This window comes from Antechinus flavipes, chromosome 3, assembly GCF_016432865.1.
Source record: "Antechinus flavipes isolate AdamAnt ecotype Samford, QLD, Australia chromosome 3, AdamAnt_v2, whole genome shotgun sequence".
In the NCBI taxonomy this organism is placed as follows: domain Eukaryota; kingdom Metazoa; phylum Chordata; class Mammalia; order Dasyuromorphia; family Dasyuridae; genus Antechinus; species Antechinus flavipes.
In genome coordinates, this window is record NC_067400.1 from 78,357,330 (window position 1) to 78,377,201 (window position 19,872).

The 19,872-nt window shown below is 34.1% G+C and overlaps 1 protein-coding gene across 1 annotated transcript in view; it reads left to right on the top strand.

Moving 5' to 3' along the window:
- The first annotated feature begins 335 nt into the window (after positions 1-335).
- CMKLR2 (chemerin chemokine-like receptor 2) overlaps positions 336-19,872 on the top strand; it is a 46,480-nt gene continuing 26,943 nt past the window's right edge. Inside the window, 2 exon segments of the mRNA XM_051983704.1 lie at positions 336-1,000; positions 17,344-17,455. The gene's annotated coding sequence lies outside the window, so the exon portion shown is untranslated.

Below are 19,872 nucleotides of genomic sequence, written 5' to 3' on the forward strand. Positions count from 1 at the left end.
AGGGTCTGCCATTGGAGTGAAATCTTGTTATAGTAGGAGCAATATTATCTGCTTCCCTCCTCCCCCCCCTTAGCTTTTCCTAAGATCTCCCCTATGTATATTAGACTAATTTCTCCTTCTTGTTGTTGTTTTAATCATTTCAGTTGTGTCCAGCTCTTGGTGACTTCATTTAGGGTTTTCATGGCAAAGATACTTAAATTGTATTAAATCTATCTTCAGATTGGCTCAGGGAAATAAAGCTCAAGAATTTACCTGGCTTCTTGGTCATCTAAGAGTTTAATATTTATTAACATCTTAAGGAATCTGCTCTTGAGAACAAATTCAGATTTCTAGATTAGGTTTTTACAACCTTTCAGGCAAGTTTGGAGTACATATCCAGTCAGCAGCATTTAGTTTGAATGGAAAACTAAAGCATTTCATAGGAGAGGAATGGGTGGCAAAAGAGAGGTACCAGACAAGGAAGAAAAGGGGAGTATTTGAAATAAAAGTGACAAGATTTATGATCGGAGTAAGAAAGAAAATATTCATTGTTCAAGGGCAGCAGATGAAGGGAAAAGATCAAATACTTTCATAATTGTGACAGCATTCCCTTTATCCAAGGACAGCAAGTAATACTTAAAACAGTTGATAAGAGAGACGATTCATTTTACAGTGTCCTTGCATAGTGATTGGGGACTTTCTAATATTAGGTCACCAGGTGGCGGGGGGAATTTCTACATTGTTAGTACTTTAAGAAATCCATGGGTACTTGTAGCTAATGTGATCATGGGCAAATAGTTTGACTCCTCAGTACTAGCAATGCTTTAAAAAAAATGATCAAAAAGGTATTTCAATGAACAAAAATCCTGTTTTCTCTCCCTCTCATCTCACCTCATCTATTGGAGGAAAAAAAAAGAGAAAAGAATAAGAAAACTCTTATAATCTATATGAATAATCAAGCAAAACAAATTTCTGCATTGTCTCCCTCTGCACATTGAGTCTATATCCTCCCTAATAGAAGGTATGTGATGATTGGTAATTGCAGTGTTCAGAATTCTTAAGTGTTTCAGTGATTTGTCTTTATAATATTGTTACTATATAAATTGTTCTCCTGGTTCTGCTTATTTTACTCTGTATCCATTCATGCAGATTTTCCCCAGTTTCTCTGAAATCATCCTTTTCATCATTTCCTATAGCACAATAGTGTTCCTTTAACTTTATATAGTATAATCTGTTCAGTCATTTCCCAATTGATGGGCATCCTCTTACTTTTATTTTTTCCCTTTGCCACCACAAAAAGAGCTGTTATAAGTGTCGGTTTATTTGAGTCCTTTTCCTCTTTCTTTGAGCTCTTTGAACTAGAGGAATAGTCATAGTATCATAGAAAAACTTATAGGAAGAAAAAAAGATAAATTACTGATGAGTTATGGATCTGAAGCAGTAAAGGTAATTTCCATATAGATACCGTACGAACAAAAATCATCAACCTGGGATAACCCCCCAAAATCACATTAGCTCTTTTGATCACCCTGTTTGCTCATATTGAGATTGTAATCTCAAGAGATAATATTTATAAAGCATTTACCAATTAGTTCTCCATATTTCCCTATATTTCAATGCTACTATTCAATTCAAATCCATAGAGATCTATCTATTCTTTGTTTTTACATTTTCTAGTTTCCCATATTCAATAAAGCATCATGTCAATTATTTTTTCCTAGTATTACTCATATCCATAACTTCCTCCTTCCCTTTTGTTGTGTTAGTCTAGTTTACCCCACTTCATCTTGTGCTTAGACTATCAAAATAATCTCTTAACTAGTTCTTTGCTTTCAATGTTTTCCCATGTTTTCTTTCTACCACTCTTGGGCAGAAGATGGGAAGGGACCATTCTGGTATAAAGGTGAAGAGCCTGACATCTGGAAGGGCTAAAATTGTAGTCTAGAAAATTAAAGCCCTAAGAACTGGAGAAAAGTTAGTTAGGAATTCCTGACCTAAAATTATTTCCTTATTATATTAACTTTTAAAAAAAAATAACAAAAAAAATGGAATTTTTCTTCTTCCTACCTTTATCCACTCCAATGATGTGGGGAGGGTGGGAGTTGGGAAGAAAGAAAAGGAAAACTTTTTAAAAAAACAATTATAGACTATATACATTTTTATATATGGGATCTTTTATCTTTTTATAAACCTTTTATAAATGGATAGACTTCCATGGGGTCATAGTGTCACCTCATAGGAATTTTTCAAACAAAGGCTCTATGATGACCATTTGTCATAATTACTTTTGGACTTCAATTTACTTATCTATAAATATACTCATTTCTTAGGTCCCTTCTAACTCTAGAAAACTAGGATTCTGGAATTTTCCCCGTTTCTATGAAAAATAATTTTTATAGGAAAAAGTCATTTCAGTTGTGTCTAACTCTTCATGACCCCATTTTGGATTTTCTTGCAAAGATACTGGAATGGTTTCTTTCCATTTCATTTTTCAGGTGAGGAACTGGAGCAAAAAGGGCTTGCCCTAGTAAGAGTCTGAGGTCAGATTTGAACTCAGAAAGTCTTCTTGACTTTAGGCTTGGCAATCTATCCACTATACCACCTGACTATTCTCTGTAATAAATTAGGTCACTGTAAATGAAACCAGATGTTTGTAGCTCCATCAATCTTCATTTTAATATATTTTGCACATAATGATGACGTAGTAAACTTTCATCTTTCTAGAATGGTTAAAGACTAAAGAATTCTGGTCAACAAAATACTCTGATTGCCCAAGAGTAACCACAGACAACACAAATAGATTGCCAACGTCATAGAACAAAAATGCAAGGAAATATGCGATGTTACAACAATACGATAGAAAAAACTCTGGATTTAGAGTCAGGATTTAGAGAGTACTCTGAGGTACAATCCTAGCTGAGTCCTACTTTCCTTATCTTTAAAATCAACTTGACAAATATGGAAAATTCATATCAAAAAAATTGCTTCATGAACTGAATTATCTAAGCAATTGTCATTAATCTATTTTCATGATGGACTCCTTTACTAGCTTGGTGGTTACTGCCTGGAGAAGCCCTAAATTCAAATCCAACCTAGTTGTATGACCCTGGGCAGTTGCCAAAGATCTAGATCTTAACTTCCATCTGTCTCAGTTTCTTTATGTGTAAAATAGAGATAATAACAACATTTACCTCCCCGAATTGTTAAAAGGATAAAAATGAGATAATAGTTATAAAGTATTTTGCAAACTTATGTGTTATAATAAACGCTAGTTATTATTGCTGTTATTATTGATAGTCTGACAAAATCTATCAACCTTTTCTCAGAATAATATTTTAAATATATAAAAATAAGATAAATCTCATTACAAATGAAACCAATTATATAAAAATATTATCAAAATGTTTTTTAAAAGATAAATTCAAAAATGCCATCTACATCCAGAGAGAGAACCATAAAGACTGGATCATAACGTAGTATTTTCCCCTTAAGTTGTGGCTGTTTACTTGTTTGTTTATTTTTTTCCTATTTTTTTCCTTTTGATCCAATTTATTTTTTGCTCAACATGACAAATATGAAAATATGTTTAGAAGAATTGCATATGTTTAATCTATATGAGATTGCTTGCTGTCCGAAAGGGAAGAGGGGAGAAAAAAGTGAAACACAAGGTTTTGCAAAGGTAGATGTTGAAAACTATCTTTGCATGTATTTGAAAAAAATAAAATATCAGGGCAGCTAGATGGTGCAGTGGAGAGCACAAGCCCTGAAGTCAGGAAGATCTGAGTTCAATTCTGGTTTCAGACAATTAAAACTTCCTAGCTGTGTGACCCTGGGCAAGTCACTTAATCTCAATTGCCTCAGCAAAAAACTGAATAAAGACTGACTTTTTTTCTTACGCTATCTATGCATGTCTTTGCTATTATTATTGTATTTATTTGTAATTGTCATTAGAGTTAATATAAAGCAGCCTCTATGATTCTTTTGGAGATATGAAGCTTCATGTTTTGTACCTATATAACATCTCCAAGAGAAAATTTATATGAACAGTGGTGTTTTGAAGCAATCAGCAGATTAGGACTATTGAAAATACAATGCAATTTAGCAGATGTAACCCGGATGAAGATCCAGCAAAGGGGCAGAGACAGAAGTGTCAAATAGGTAAGAACCAGGAGAGCAAGTTGCTAGAAAAATGTAGAGAGAGAAAGTCTCAGGGAGAACAGTTATCTACAGTGTCGAAGGCTACAGTGAAATCAAGAAGGGTGCATCTGTTATCTTGGTCTTATTCAGTTCTAGATTCAACTCATTATCTATTTAAAGGTCTTATCCAAAAAAATTCATGTTGATAGACAAACCAGCTCAGTGAGTTACCCATTCAACAAAATATAGTATTCTGCACAATATATCACTCAGTCAATAAACATTTATCAACCCCTTTCTATGAGGCAAGCACTGTGCTAACCACATCAAATAGAAAGACAAAAATATGATCCCTGCCATCAAGGAGATCATATTCTGATGAGGGAAACAACATGAGAAAGAGAGAGAGAGAGAGAGAGAGAGAGAAAGCAAGAGAAAGCAAGAAAAAGAGAGAGAGAGAGAGAGAGAGAGAGAGAGAGAGAGAGAGAAAGAAAGAGACAGAGAGAGAGAAAGAAAGAAAGAAAGAAAGAGAAAGAGAGAGAAAAGGAAAAGTGTACATATATATAATATATATACTATATAATAGTATATTATATAGAAATATATAGAGAGAAATATAATAGAAGGTCATCTCAGAAGGTAGGCAGTTGTAGCAGAGAAGGAGTTAAGAGGGAAATGACCAGGAAAGTCTCCTTATGAAGATGGGATTTTCTGGGTTTTGAAGGAAGCCAAAAAGCCAGGAGGCAGGAGTGAAGAGGAAGAGCATGGCAGGAATGGGACAGCCAATGGATAGGCTTTCATCATTTGTTTTTTTCCTGCATAAATGGCTAGGCTATCTCCATTATTTGTTCTTGGGCTTTGTAGGGTTTTTTGTTTTTGTGAAGCATTTGGGGTTGGGTTAAGTGACTTGCCCAGGGTCACACAGCTAGTAAGTTCTAAAGATCTGAGATCATATTTGAACTCAGGTCTTTCCAACTCTAGGGTCAGTGCTCTGTTTGGTGCACCATCTAGCTGCTCCTCCCATCATTTATTCTTAGGATATGAAATCACATGAAAGGATTTCCATTTAACTAAGAACAAAAGATTATTTGGCAAATATAAAAGTTCATGCTATGCCTGCTTGATATTAATAATGTCAGCTTAATGAGATGATGTCCTTGCTTCTCCACTAATAATGATTGCTTAACAGTTCTTGATCTAACTGAAGACATGAAAAGAATGAACATAAGCATGATATTTGTGGAAATATATATAGAAGAATTGCACATGTTTAACATATATTAGATTACTTGCTATCTAGGGGAAGGGATGGAGGGGAAGGAAGGGAAAAAATTAGAACACAAGGTTTTGTGAGGGTGAATGTTGAAAATTATCCATGCATATATTTTGAAAATAAAAAGCTCTAATTTAAAAAAAAAAAAGAATTAGAGATAACTTTCTCAGTTCTCAAAATTCTTTTATCACTTTTAAAAAGGAGACTGAAAACAAGAAGAAATGGACTTGATTATTAGTATTTGCTTACTTTTTCTCCTCAAAATCTCTGTCAAATATTTGGAAGGTATGACCAGAGAAAAAGGAAAACAAATAGCTGCTGTCCACAGACCAAAAGTACAGGCTTTTTTTTTTTTTTTTCTGAACCTCTTTCCCTGAGTCCCCACATTTCAAAAATAACTATCCAATTTAATGACAAAAAAAAAAAAAAAAACCAAACAAACCCCAAAACAAGCAAATGTAACCCTTGCCCCAAAGGCCATTGTTATGGGACTATCTCACAAGCAACAAACAATCCAATAACCTGGCCATTTGGTGTCACATACCCAAAACAATAAGTGGACTAAAGTTTTCCCTTTCCAACTTTCTGGTGTTTTTTTTTTTTTTTTTTTTTTTTTTATAAGCATTTGTTAAGCATCTACTGTGTTCCAAGTTGGCAGCAAGTTGGTGCAGTGGATAGATAACTGGATCTGTATTCAGAAAGACCCAAGTTCAATTTAATTTTGATTGCCTCAGTTTCCTCAAAAATCCCATATGGACTTAGACACAACTGAAAAGGACTGAAGGACAAAATGTTTCAGATACTATCATAAGTACTTTACAAAAATTTTCTCATTTGATCCTCACAACAACCTTGGAAGGTAGATTCTATTACTATCCCCATTTTAGAGTTGAGAAACCTAAGGCAGACCAGAGCCTAGTTACACTGTTAGAAATATTTTGAGGTAGGATTTAAGCCCCACGAGGTTACAAAATGTTTTCAGATTCAGTGGCTCATTTAGTCTTCATATCAACCTTGTAAAGATGAAAATGTTCAGTATTTTATAATGATAAAAATTAAAGCTGAGGTTAAATTACTTGTGCAAATACAACTGGCAAGTGATATAGTTAGGACTCCAGCTTTAGTGTACTGATTTTAGGAACTGTTTTTTCCCCCTTTTTTAAAAATTTAAGACAAATAGAAAAATAGGAAAAAAGAAAAAAAGAAAAAAATTATTATGTGTTCAGCAGAACATACAAAAAAGATTAAAGATATGCAACAATGAATTTCCGTTTCAAGAAAGTATATATAATAATAAAACATCTTGTATTCAGAGATGGCCATTTTTGCTTCCTTGTAGATTTTCTTTTGTTCTCTGCTGTGAACTTTTTACTTAATTCTTTTTCCACCTTTCTTCATCCCCTTCTCTTTTAAGCAGGATATAGTTAAGAACAAAAATATTTATGTTTACACACATACATACACAAATACATATATATTTAAACACATACCATACATACACATGCATATATATGCATTTTTCTCGTGTTTTCTCTTTCTGCTAACTCTTCGACTTTACTTCTACCTGCTAACTTATCTTGCTATCATTTAACCTCCCCCCACAACGTCCCTCCACCACCATTTCCCTTTCTCTTTACTCCTTTCCCATTAATCCACACACCTTATCCCACTCCCATGAATCTACACACTCTTCTGTACCCTACCTTATCCTATTCCCTCCCCCTCATAACTTTATAGATTTTGATATATGTATCGATTATCCCATTCTTGATATGAGTAGGTTTTCAGCTTTCCTCCCCCATCTAATTCCTTTATGTCTGTTCTTGCTTTCATACCTCATTTGTAGAGCATATTTACTGTTTTTACTATTTCCTACATTGTTTTTCTTTTTATAATCACATCATACTCAGCTCTACCCCAATATTTATTTTGAATTACTAATTACAATCTTAGAAATATGATTACATTTTTACTTATAAAACATAAACAGTTTGTCCTTATGGAGTCCCTTGAAATTAATCTTTGATGTTGGCTCTTATATGTTAAATTTTCTATTGAATTCAGGCTTGTTTACAACAAAATCCTGAAACTCTGACAGTGATTAAATGTCCATTTTTCATTCAATATTATATTTAATTTTGCTGGATATAATATTTTTTGGAAAGATTGAAATGTTCTGACCTAATCCACTATCTTCCCAGAATCTTCTTCTAGGGACTGTTATATATCACATCCCATTGTTTCATAGGGAAAGTCTCAGTCTCTGGGTTTATTTATCATTCTTCACTCTCACAGAGCTGGAAGGAATTGTAGTTAATTGCTCTTCACAAAAACCCCACTCATTTCTGCCCTGATTTCCCTACCTACAAATGTCAGTCTCACTTTTTAATTGCAGCTTTTCTTTAACATTATAATGCTGAGAAACTGAGGCAAGATAGCGATTAGAGAAATAAATTAATAATTTATTTAAAAGAGAGAGATTTACTGGGACCAAATGGATCCATGGTTTGGTCCCAGGGCTGAATGAGACTATCATCTCCACGAATCCAGCAAACAATGAATTCTCAATGACATATATACAGCTGGCAAGTGATATAGTTAGGACTCCAGCTGTAGTCCACTGATTTCAGGAACTGTTTTTTTTTCCTCCTTTTAAAAAAAATTAAGACAAATAGAAAAATAGGAAAAAAGAAAAAATGATTATGTGTTCAGCAGGACATACAAAAAAAGATTTTAAACATGCAACAATAAATTTCCATTTCAACAAAGTATATATATATAATTATAAGTATATATATAATTCTCAATGACATATATACACGTGACTCAGACACAGGGGGTAGACCGAGGCAGGGGAGGAATCAGGGTGCTGAGAGTGGGAACACGGGACTAACAATCCGGTTCTGACGGCAGGGGGGATATCTGATAATTGGGATTACAGAGTGGGGAGAGGCACCCAACATTCTGATGATGCCTAAGATAGAAAGTCTTTCTCCTTATCTGTGGCACAACAACATGATTAACCATGAAGTTAGGAAACAGATAACAAGTTATTTGAGGTGAAAGCCTTTGCGTTTGATAAGAAAAGTTCCACCATGTTACTACTATGTTGCATGCTTTCTTTCAGAGGTTTTTTCCTAACACAAAATCTCTGTAACTACCAAATCATCTGGAAGAGTTTCAATGCCTATCACAAAAATTCCATAACTGCCAATCTATCTGGAATGGCTTCAATAAGCCTGGAAATTATATATAAATTTTTAATTATATATAATGGTATACAAATTCTTAAAATGTAAGCAATGGCCCAAAGTACCTTCAGGTTTACATTAATTAATCTTACTCTTGGGGGTTTCAGAAGAATTATATAATGAGTTATTTTGCTCCCAGCCAGACTTTGCCCTGTAAATATCAGAATGTGGTTCATGCTACCTCTAGGATAGGAATATCTGAATTTGAGCTCATGTTTTTCACTAAAAGAGCTCTTGAGCTTCCTGCAAGAAATTGGCTAAAAAAAAAAATAATAAATCTTAGGATAGGTTGTATTTAAGCCATTATCCATAAAGGGCTTGTACCTGAGCCTATAAACAATCAAGAGTAACACCGCCTCCCCCCCCCCCCTCTAGTGGGACTTTTCTCTACCTTCCCCAGAGACTTATACACAGATCCAGGCTAATTAAACTATCTGTGGGAGATAAAACTCCCAAGAGGAAAGAACTTATGATTATACTGTGAGTTTCAGTTTCCTCCATAAAATAGGAGGAAGTTAAAATGGGTAAGATTTTCTTCATTTTCACTTAAAATCAAATTTAATTCTCTTCAAAATTCAAGTCTAAAGCAGAGTACAAAGGACTTTTAGAACGGAAAGACACTTTTGAAGTGACCTAGAACAGTCCCTTTGTTCTGCAGATGAAAATGCAGAGATACAGAGCAATTAAGAGAGACTCCATTAAACTGGATAGGAACTATCTTTTACTTTTGTGTTCCCATATATAGTGGGCACTTAATAATATATAGATAGATAATGGGCACTTAATTAATTAATTAATTAATGGCTGACTTACTAGTTATGTCTCTAAACTTAATCTTAGCTATTCTCAATTTTATAGTAGTTCCCCAAAATATTCAGAATATAATCCATTAAAAAAATATTTCTGGGCCAGATGAACTAATTCTTTAGATGACTGACTTGCCAGTTTCTTAAAATGATGACTTCTGCCTTAAACAGTCTACTATAGGTCAACAAATACTTCATTCACCAAATTTAAAAGAAAATAAAAACACTTCTAAAATTTTCTGAAAAAATATTTTTCTCTTATTGGAGCTCACTGTTGGTCTGTTCTCTCTCACAGAAGGTCACGACAGTAAGAAACCCAGTTTTATAACACTAACAGCCACAGGGGAAAAAAAAAATCTACACAAATCATTTGGCGCAATATAAATAAACTCTGCTTTAAAAAAGATAATCCGAGCATCGTTACATCCTACTTTATAAAGAAATCAACGCACTTCAAGTTAGCAGCAGGAAATAATGATCCTAACACATTCAGAATGGTATCAATCTGTTGACATTCCTTTTCGTAATAAACACAGATCCAAAAATGTTATCTAAACTAACCACAAATAATGTTGTAAAATGAGCTCTTGGATTCCAGCTGTTGAACATTAAATAAGCTGGATGCCCAAAGGACTTGCTACTTTTCAACATAGACATCTGTCAATGGTTCCCTCCTTCCTGCAAGGCTTCTCTAATTATAGATTCAGTAAAAAACAAATCAGCAAAGTAAAATCTGTGTTTATGTTTCATGGTTTTTTTTTTTTTTTTTTTTTTTTTTTTTTGTCTGTGCTTCAAGACCTGCCCTTGATTTGACAGGTTTGCATGAAATAAGAAAAAAAAGGGCAGGGGAGGGACAGGATGATAGTGCAACTAGGAGAAAAATGAAAGAAAATAAAATAAGAAGAGAAATCAAGAGGATGGTGAGCTGGTAAAACTGAGGAAGGAAAAAAAAGAAAGAAAAGAGAATGACATAAACGAAGGCAATTTGTTGTTGTTGTTGAGGCAATTGGGGTTAAATAACTTGCCCAGGATCGCACAACTACTGTGTTTCCCTGATAATAAGACACTGTCTTATTATTTTTTTGGACAGAAAAAACACCAGAGGACTTATTTTCAGGGGAGGGCTTATTTTAATGCTCTCAATAGCGCCAGCAAGCAAATCACTGGGAAGAACAGGATGACGCGCTCACTGCTGCAGCTCTGATTGGATGCAGCTCGGAGCGTGGTGTGCGTTTCACCAGGGGAGGGGGGGGGATGGTGCATACAAAGGGTACCGTAATGTAGCGTGTAGCGCAGGGGATCACCTTCACTCCAGTAGCAATCTCAATAGGGCTTATTTTCGGGGAAGGGCTTATTTTAGAGGAATTTTACATAGTAAGGGGAGGGCTTATTTTCGGGATAGGTCTTATTATCGGGGAAACACGGTAGGATATATTAAGTGTCTGAGGTCAGATTTGAACTCAGGTCCTCCTGACTTCAGTGCTGACACTCTTATCTAAAATTCCATCTAGCTTCCTCAGGAAGACAATTTTAATGAATATGCAAAACCCATAAGCGGGCAGGGGATTCTCTTTTCAACAAGCGTCTCCATCATGCCGCTTATAAAATTCAGATTCATTCCTAGGAGTAGTTGACTCCCAAGAAAAGAATTAGGCATATTTTTACATTTTCTGGCTTATTATGGCCCTTACTCCATAGTGGATCTAAAGATGAGGGCAATTTGAGGGGGAGGGGAAAGAGACCCATTTTAAAAATGGATTAGTATGAATATTCTTGGGAGCTAATATAAAAACAAAGCTTAAGAATGACTCATGTCTACATCATATCCAAAAGGCATAAATAGAGTACTCTCAGTAAGATTCAAAGTAATTCCGATGTATATTTATTCCAATTACCTCAAAGGGAATGTTTAAAACTCAAAAGGATTATATGTTCATTGAAAAAAATCCTTAAAATATGATACATGAATCCATCTTACATTAAACTCTTTCCAAGAGATTGATACTTAAAACATTAAAGCATGAAACACTTGGCAGGACTGCTGAACAGATGTTTCCATCTTGATTCAGATCTGTACTGTCCTAGCCACCCTCTCAAGATCCAGATTTTATGGACTGGGTTTTTTTAAAATTCTTTGTAGTATTATCCTAGTGGTATCATCTTCAACAACTTGTGGCAGACATTGCCTCCTTCTGAGGAACCCGAACTTGGACCCAGGAGCTCCGTTTTTCTTAAACTCATGATATTGTCACCAATGTTAGGAAAAGTTATTTCAGGATAATGGATTGGTTACTTATGTTCAGAGAAAGAAACTCAAAGCAACTCTTTTTTTTTTTTTTTGGCAGAGCCAATTGGGGTTAAGTGACTTGCCCAGGGTCACACAGCTAGGGTTAGATTTGAACTCAGGTCCTCCTGAATTCAGGGCTGGTGCTCTCTCCACTGAGCCACCTAGCTGCCCCCATTGCCCATTTTTGAAGCTATTTTTCAGATGTGCTAGTAACTAGATGGATAGTAACTGGTGATATACTGTTGTAGCCAGCATTTTATTTAGTTTTTTTCTCAATATTTGTTACTGAAATTAATTAATAATTTTCTTTTTTTGCTTTTGTTCTTTCTAGTTTAGGTATCAGCACCATATTTATCTCCTAAAAGAATTTGATAGGACCCATATTTTGCCTATTATTCCACATAATTTGCTTAATATTGGAATTAGTTGATCTTTACATGTTTGGTAGAATTCAGTTGCTTTTTTCTTAGAAATCTCATTTATAGCCTGTTCAATTTCTTTTTCTAAAAGAAGTTTATTTAGCTATCCTATTCTGAACAGTTTATGTTTTTGTAGGGATATTGTAAGAATTTTTATATTTCACTTAAATTGCCAAATTTATTGACATATAATTGGGGAAAGTAACTTCTAATAATTGCTTTAGTTTCATCTTCATTAATGATGTATTCACTCTTTTCATTTTTAATACTAATGATTTGGTTCTTTTAAAAATATATCGACCAATAATTTATCTATTGTTTTGGATTTTTCCATAAAACCAACTCCTAACTTTATTTACTAATTCAATGGTTTTAATTTTGTCCTTAGGTATTTACAAAACCTGGAAATGCTAATAGAACAATGATTATTATGTGGGGAGCCAGGAAATATTTCGATGTTTAAAAAAAGCCTAAATTCCAATAGACTTGAGATGGAAAATGCCAATCATATTCAGAGAGAGATGAATGTGAATCAAATAATAGTATTTTCACATTTTTTTTCATGTTTTTTTTTTCTTTTGGTCTTATTTTTCTTGTACAACATGACAAATATGGAAATATATTTAAAAGGATTGCATGTATTTAACCTTTATCAGATTGCTTGCTGTCTTGGGGAGGGAGAAAGTAAACGAGGGAGGGAGAAAATTTTACAACACAAAGTTTTTTTTGTTTTTGTTTTTGTTTTTTTATAGCTTTTTATTTACAAGTTATATGTATGGGTAATTTTACAGCATTGACACTTGCCAAATCTTTTGTTCTAATTTTTCCCCTCCATCCCCCATCCCCTCCCCTAAATGGTAGGATGACCAGTCCGAGAACACAAAGTTTTACAAAAAAATTTATTGAAGACTATCTTTACATGTACTTGGAAAAATAAAATACTATTAAAAAAATGTTAAAGCTTAGTACTCGAAAAGGTTTGTGGTTTAGTGGTTAAATTACTGAACTACAAGTCAGCAAAACATAGCTTCAGATTCCACCTCTTAACAGCTGTTGGCTGTTTAATTTAACCTCTTAGGACCTCACTTTTGTCATTTGTAAAATGGGAATAATAACTGTATAGCCTGCCTCTTTAAGTGGCTGGTTGTAAAGCTCCAGAGAGACTTTATGTAAAGTTCTCTGAAAACATTAAAGTGCTATATATGTAAATGCCGGTTGTGATGAATCATTGATCTCATAGATATAATTCAGAAATACCCAGAAGATACTGAATGTCATTACTAGCAATAATAATAACTCCATACTTGTAAGACTAAATAAATGCATTTCACCAAACATATAACCTGATTAAATAAGGTAACATAGGAAAAGAGCTTTGCAGACCTTAAAAGCACTGTGTAAATTATTTTAACCTACTAAATTGGGAATTCCACTAAATTACCACTCTAAGGCCTCGTTGTGTAATTTGTACTGCATTTGGAAAAGTGATGGGAGCGGATCACAAGTCCCAGCAGGTCTTAACAAACTGGAAAGTCACTGAGCCATAAATCATCTTCCAGACATGCAAGCCCTAGTCAGGAGGACAAGGTATCCTCACCAGGACTAAGTTCTGAGGGGCCCCTTATCAGAAAGTTGACCACCAGGTAAGAATTATTTTTAGCCACAGCAATTCAGGAAGACTTGAAGATGAGTATAGAAGCTTTACTTTCTGTATTAGTGGAGGGAGCACCTATAAAAGTGATATCCCTGAAGATAAATAATAAATTTAGTTTTTCTGCTTTCAACGTCCTTAACAGATCCCAAGACTTAATCTATTGAAAATCTCTATTTTTAGAAAATCTCTTTTTTGTAGAAGTAGAGATATGGGATCCTGTAGAATTTGGCTAATTTTTACTCCACTACACCACAAATCTGGTAATATCCACTCATACACATAAAAAAAAAAAATTCAACTTCTTTAAATATTTAAAACCTAACAATAAAAATAAGTTCTTACTAATCCTTGGTAGATGGTACTAATGTCACATGGAATCATTTTGTAATTCTTAGTAAGATTTTTATTCTACAAAATGTATCATCTTTATTCCAGGAAGTTTTAGCAACTTTAAAAATGTTAAGTCATTTATTATGATAACAGCCAAAAGAAAGACAGGTTTCTTTCCAGTTTATCATCAAATTAGCATGCCTAATAAACTATTGTCTCTTACATAATACTCCATCTCCTGAACTTGATGCTTTATTACTGACTGTCCCCTATGCCTGAATTATTTTCTCCTCCCTTCCTTTTCCTAGCTTCTCTGATTTCCTATATGTTTCGGTTTAAATCCTATCTTTGAAGAGGTCTCCCACCCTCCTACTGCTAGTGTCTTCCATCTTTACCTGCCATTTACCTTGTATATATTTTGTTTGAATATAATTATTTGCATATAGTCTCACCAATTAGAATGTGAGCTTCTTTAAGTCAACAAGCATTTTTTAAGTGCTTCCTATGTGCAAGTCACTGTGCTAATCACTAGAGATACAAAAAGAGGTAAAAACAATTCTTGCTCACAAGGAATACAATCTAATTAAGAAGTCTATGTGTGAACAATGTATATATATGATAAATTGGAGAGAATCTCAGAGGAAATATATTAGAATTAAGCAGAAAAACACTTTTTTGGTATCCTTACTACTAAGCAGACAATAAATAATTGACTCTTATTAATCACAGGAACATAAAATCAAAAAAACTAGGAAAAATCTTAGAGATTACCAAAGCTCAACACCCTTGTTTTCTTTATTTTATTAAATAAGTGCTTTATTTAGACTCTTTTTTTAAGTTAAAATAGATTTAGTCAAAAGTGAAAAATAGAGAAACCATACTATTTGTCAGCAATTTTATTCAATATTTCTTTCGACCATTTAAAATACCTAGACAATATAAAATATCTGAGTATATACCTGCCAAAAACAGACACAGGAACTATATGAACATAAACATAAGACTCTTTTTATACAAATAAACTTAGATCTAAAAAGTTTAAATAATCCCAGTTAAATTAATAAAAATTATTGATTTAGAAAAAATAATAAGAAAATTGATTTTGAAGCATAAAAGGTCAGGAACTTCAAAGAGACCAGGGGGAAAAAAGATATAAAAGAAGTACATTCAGGAGTATTTAGACAAGCTATATTATAAGTTGAGAGCATTGTGGGAGTTTTTTCTGTTTTTTAATAGCTTTTTATTTTTCCAAATACATGCAAAGATAGTTTTCAATATCCACCTTTGTAAAACTTTGTGTTCCAAATTTTTCTCCCTCCCTATTCCTACTACCCCCCACAGACAGCAAGCAATCCAATATAGGTTAAACGTGCAATTCTTCTAAAAATATTTCCATATTCTTTATGTTACAGAAAAATCAGATCAAAAGATAAAAGAAAAAATGAAAAAAAAAAACCACAAGAAACAAACAAACCACAACGACAATAACAAAAAAGTGAAAATGCTATGCTTTGATTGACATTCAGTCTCTATAATTCCCTCTCTGAATGTGGATGGCTCTTTTCATCACAAATCTGTTGGGATTGCCTTGAGTTTAGATTCTTTAAAAAAAAAAAAATCACCGCCACTTCCTCCATCATTGAACATTTTATAACAAATCTAGTTAGGCAAAACAATGGAACACAGTCACATCTGATAATTTATGCCTAATTCTTCATCTGTAGCAGCTTCTCTCTGATGAAAGGAGGGTTTACTATTCATCTGAAGTCAAGATTGATTAGAGTTCTGAAATGTCTCAATGCTGTTTTCCTTTTACATTAGTATGGCCATCATGTTAATTGTTCTCTTGGCTCCTCTTAATTTATTTCTTCATCAATTCATATAAATCTTCCTAATTTTTTTCTAAAGTCTTCATATTTGTCATTTTGAGTATGATAACATGTGATATATTCATATACCACAATTGATTCTACTATTTCCCAATCAATGAGAATCTATCTCTCTCTCTCTCACACACACACACACATGCTGTTATAAATTATTTTATTATATTTTATAATAATATATAATACAATACATAATATATAATATAATAAATTATATTTTATAAATATATTGGAAACTTTGTGTTTGCCCTCCTTAGGGTATAGGCCTAATAGTAATATTGTTGGGTCAAGGATATGTACCAGAAAGAATCTTGTATAGTCTAGTTTCAAACAGTATTTACTAGAATGGTTGAATTTTTCAATGGCTCCATCTACCATTTATTAATGTGCCAATCTTCCCATAACCCCCAACATTGACCATTTTTATCTTTTTTCACCTTTGTGAATCTTAGGAGTATGGGGTGAAACTTCAAAGTTGGTTTAATTTGTATTTCTCTTATTGTTGATCATTTAGAGTCTTCTTTTATATAGTTGTTGATAGTTTACATTTTTTGTGAAAAATTGCCTGTTCCTCTCCTTTGACCCTTTATCTACTGGGAAGAGAAAGTCATTATTCATTGCTAGATCATGTCAACACAATTAAAAATTGTAATATTATCTAAATTAATTTACAAACTTAATGTCATACTAAATTACCAAGAGGTTGTTCATAGAACTTGACAGTTTTTATTCATTTGGAGAACCAAAAGGTCAAAAATCTTGTGAGGCAAAAGTAAGCCAAGGAAAAAAGTGAGAGAAAAAAGAAGGCATGAAAGTAATCTAGAGGAACTGGGTTTTAGGAAAAATGAAGATTACTGAATTTTTAAAAAATGTACTTTTGACAAGACTTGAATTTTAGAATAGCAAATTTTAGACCCTTTGACAATATATTTGGGTATAAATATAATAAAATTCTAGCCCTGCCTTTCTACATGAGGCTGTACCACTTTCACACTACATCCTGAGTGATGCTATTGCCTTTGTAGAGGATCACAAAGTATGGTCCAAAGGAGGGAAGGAATAAACATCTCAGGACTCTCGGATAGTCCTGTGGGCAAGCAGTTCAACAGCAATATCCATGCAGTTCTTTAGTCCGTCATTACCTTTTCAAACAAACGAGCTCATTTTTCCATTTGATGTGTGGCCCTATGTATAACCTGTCAAACTAGTCCTGAGGATGAGGTCACACACAAAGGCAAAGCCATGACGAGTTTTAGCCTCTCTGCCCCAATAAGAATTCCATTGTTTCCTTCTTCCAAATTTGTCTCAAATGTCATTATAGGAGGAAGTTTCCCACTCCACTTATCTTACTTCCAACGGCTTCATTCTCCATTCATCTGAAAATTCCCCTGGATTGAATCCCTGCTCATTGTCTCAGCAGTTTCCTTGGAAAGGTGAGTTCTGCCAAAAGGCAGGTGTAATGACTTGTTACTATTCTTGTTTATATGTGTTAAAACACCCACAGACACCCACGGTCTCACAATGTCTCCCTCTCCAATGTTCTTTCTTATTGTCTTGCTCAACCATCCCAATTCCATGCTGTTCCTGAGGTTGTGTCTGACTCAAAGCTATTATTTCTCAACTAAATCAGCTGGAGTCAAGGACTCTATTGTCTATAATACCGAAGACTTATTATACAACATCAAAAAAATACAAATCAAATCCAAATCTTGATTGTTGATGAAGCAGGGAACATTCATTTTTAAAAACCTAAATTAAGACCAAAATTTTTTCCTCTAGTATTATTCTAACTTTACTAAGAGCCCTCCCAATCTTTAATTTCCTCATCAGTAAAATGAGAATATTTTTGAATATTCTGGTTCAATCGATGGTTTTTGAAGAAAATGAGAGGAAAAGAGATTATAATTGAAAATTCAAGAGCAAAAGATTTCTATGTCCTTTCCTCTACATTAGAGGAACTCAGTATCTTAACGCTATGCATATTCCTCCCTCTTTTCTTTCCTCCTTTCCTCCCTCTCTCTTTTCCTTCTCTCTCTCTCTCTCTCTCTCTCTCTCTCTCTCTCTCTCTCTCTCTCTCTCTCTCTCTCTCCCTTCCTCTTCCTTCTCCCCCCCCCCCCCGCCCCCTTTCCCTCCCTGCCTCTGAAAGGATCAGTTTCCAGCTTTCACTTTTTTTTTTTTTACCTACTTCCTCCAATTCAGCTCACCAAAAATGTTAACCAGTGGTTTGAAAATGAAAGTAGCCTTACCCATGTTTAGATCCCTCTTAGCCTGCTTCTCTAACTGGCTCAGGATTTATTTCAGCTGAATCCCAAATTTACCAGGTTTGTTCCATCAGCTCTCCTTTCCACCCCCCTCCCTAATGGATCAAAACTACCGTTACAACTCCATTTTGTTCCTCTAGAATAAGGAATGTTCTCTATCTTATCACCTACTTGAATTTAAATAACATACAAGCCTAAGTTAGCATTTTTTTCTGGTCCACGGAGTCTCCCATTAGATAAAAGAGATCTACATTGAGAGCAACAGATAAAAGAATTCTCTAGCTTGCAAACTTGTCTAACCAGAAAGGAAGAAAACAGCTTGGCTAGGAAGTATTTACTAGAATGGTTGAATTCATCCTCTCATCCTCTAAACCAACTTTCACTCTCAGAGTTATGACTCCTTAGCACTGATGCTCCCACCACACTATTTGAATCCAAATATTCTCTCACGGTTTATCTCTCAGCAGCTGTTCCCTATTATGCTCAATGTACCAGTCCCTTCTTTCTGTCTGGCTCTGAATTCTCCTTCCCATAATTCCCATTTTCAAAGAAAGGGAAGGCAATCTCATGAGTCAAGATGAATCCATCCAAAGACCTGTTTTTTCCTCAAGTCTTTCCTCTCTAAGGAATGTTTGCATTTTTCCCCAGGGCCAGAAAATATTTCAGTCTCTTACAAAATCAACAGTGGTATACTTGACATCTGCAAATATGAGCACAAGCACACAGTAAAGGGTACCTCAGATCAAGTCCTACTCTAGAAATGTACTGTCCCTTGACTCTGTTTGCCTCAGTTTCCTCATCTGTAAAATGAGTTGGAGAAGGAAGGGATGAACTACTCCAGTATCTTTGCCAGGAAAATCCCCAAAAGAGGTCACAAAGATGTGACATAACAACAATCAAACAAGATATTTGTTGTGTTTAGCATAGTGCTTGACACTTAGTAGGTAATTAATAAATAGTTATACTCTTCCCTTTGCCTTCGTACTCCACTAATTGATGACATCTATTCATCTTAGTGCACATCTGAACTATAGTCTACTTCAATCAATTGAATCAAAATTTCATAGTCTGAATGAATTTTATCTATACTGATAAAAAAATCTATTTTTTGGAAACCTGTTAGAAAGCAAAACAAAACAAAACATTCTTGTTCCTTTCATTCCTTCCAGCAATAGAAGTCAAGTAAATAAGCATTTATTAACCACCTATTGTTTGCCAGGTATAGCAGATTTAAAAGAAGAACCAAATAGTTCCTATTTTAAAGAAAATTGTACAATGCTGGTTTAGTTGTTTTTCTTGTTGTTGTTAAGAAGCAGGGAAGAGGAGTACTCAGTAGAAATAGATCAGTAATAAAATGATTGAATTAGAATTAGAATGCTGCATGTTCATCTAATAAAACAGTTACAAGAAGCAGGCAGCATCAAGCACATGGTATTAAAGTGAGATCATGTATTTAGATAGATTATACCTGCACAGGTGTTTCACCTGTATAATTTAGTGTGTAGTTTTACAGATCACTAATCCTCTGGCTCTTAATGAGTAATCTATACTAGTTAAAATGCAAAAGAGGTATAGTTGAGGCAGGTCTA